Source organism: Oncorhynchus keta, chromosome 10, assembly GCF_023373465.1.
Source record: "Oncorhynchus keta strain PuntledgeMale-10-30-2019 chromosome 10, Oket_V2, whole genome shotgun sequence".
NCBI lineage: Eukaryota > Metazoa > Chordata > Actinopteri > Salmoniformes > Salmonidae > Oncorhynchus > Oncorhynchus keta.
In genome coordinates, this window is record NC_068430.1 from 33,977,274 (window position 1) to 33,979,622 (window position 2,349).

Consider the following 2,349-nt stretch of genomic DNA (forward strand, 5'->3'; position numbering starts at 1 on the left):
TTGTATGCTGTAGCGTTAAGATTTCCTTTCACTTGAAATAAGGGGCCTAGCCCGAACAATAAAAAACAGTCCCAAGACCATTATTCCTCCTCCACCAAACTTTACAGTTGTCACTATGCATTTGGGCAAGTAGCGTTAATTTCACCAATAACCGATATTTAATAAATAGAATGAAAAAAGGGAATCTCATGCTTATCTGAACACATTTTCATAATGTAAGAAATCAACATTTAAAGCATTTATCACTTGGACAATTACTCTTTTGGATAGCAATTTATGAGAATTCAACTTTTTCCTTTCCCTGCTATGAAACAGTATATCGGCAGATATGTCGGTGACAGTAAGGTTTGTCGCCCAAAAAGGAGAATCGGTATCGGACCCAAAAAAACAAAACAGTCTGGCTCTAGTTTTTTTTCCTGCATATGCTAATGTAACCAGAGGCTTTTCTGGTGCCCAGCGGCTTAGGCAGCTGACAGTATGCATCCCGGGGAGTGATCCATTGATCCATATTCAATATGTGCTACACTTTCCCCCTCAGTAAAGTTGGCCAATGAATAAATAAAGTGTAGAAGTGACAGTACATCCCACACTTAGGCCACAAAAGGCTGACTTAGGCGAATCAGGGGCAGACTTAGTGATTTGGAGGCCCCAGGCAGAAGACAGTTAGATTTTTCTGTTAAAATTAAAACTTCCTTTCTTTTTATTTTCTCCGCCCTGCTCTGAAAGTGCCTCATTATTGCAGCTTAATTTCAATGAAAGTCACGTTTGCAATCATATTGCGTGAAACAATGCATGGCAACTCTGTCAAGGTGAAATAGTTCACTATTATGAACTGGTCCAGGGGTGATTAATGACATTTGTTTCTACTATTTTGAGAAAAACTTGGATTATATTAATATTGATATGAAATATATGTATATGTATGGAAATAAATTATTGATCTATAATGAATTATTAATCAGCTGCATGGATTCATTTACTTTTTGAAGGCCTTTTTTGTCAACAATGTGGCCTCATTAAGATAAAAAAAATGTTTATAACTAGTATTTTGTAAAAACAAATATTATGCCCGGCTCACGAGGCCCCTTGATGATATGAGGCCTAAGGCAATTGCCTCTTCTGCCTAATGGTAAGAGGCCAATCTTGTTAGATCTCCTGCACAAACAAATTTACTCAGACTAAATTATTTTCGATCAATTTCATTGGCAAACATGTTTTAATAGACTTCAGTTTAGAGAACATATACCGTTTTAAATTAATAGGCTTTTTGGTAGAGAATATAGAAATCTCAACAAAAGGTCAGATATAGTGTGGAGCAGGGTGATATGGCATAAATGACACAGAACAAAGAGGATGAGCCTGTTGACATTAACAGTGAAGGGGCTAAAGGTATACAATGTTTAGAAACCCAGGAAGAGTGGAGGAATGAATGAAAGAAAGACAAAAAGTTGTCAGTATCAACGTCTTCCACCACTAATGAGGTCTGAAAGCTGGAGAAACAGAGGCACTGACACCAGCCATGAGAATACCCCTCTCCTCTCTCTCTGTCTCTCTCTCTCTCACACACACACATGTTGTCATTCCTCACACCGTGTCAGTCTCACATAATCAGTACATATCCTATCCACGCTAGTCTCCATTTTTTTTAACTGCCCCCCCCCCAAAAAAAACAAAACATACTTGCCTATATTATACAAATATCCTGCTAATTGTTTGCTCATATCGGTTACAAGCTTTGAAAATGTACAAGGCAGAAAAAACACTTGAACACAGACATAGATGTTGGTTTGAAAATAGACCTTGCTAAATGTAGACCTCGGTCATTATATCCTGTTGCTTTCATAATCAGAATATAATACGTTTGTATACACAGTAGGCTACACACACTATTAGGCCTACACACACATTTTTTTTTCCTGCATGTAAACTATGTCTAGCCCAGGGTAGGACACAATCGAAATGTCACTATTGTGTTGATGACAATATGCTGTACATTAGTGTGACGTATGGTAGCCTAAACAGTCATGTCACTAGAATGTGAGAGTTCTGTTCAAGCCCCCCCACACACACACACACACACACACACACACACACACACACACACACACACACACACACACACACACACACACACACACACACACACACACACACACACACACACACACACAAAGAGGTAAGAAAACACGTTATCAAGGCGCTAATAAGAGCATAGTGGCACCTACATAGCCCAAAGGTCAACAAATAATGGGACCGTGTGCGAATGGGACCGTGCAGAATCATTGTTCGAGGGGGCGGGGGAGAGGAGCGCAAGACTGTCAGAGAAAAGAGGAAATCTAACAAGTGAGA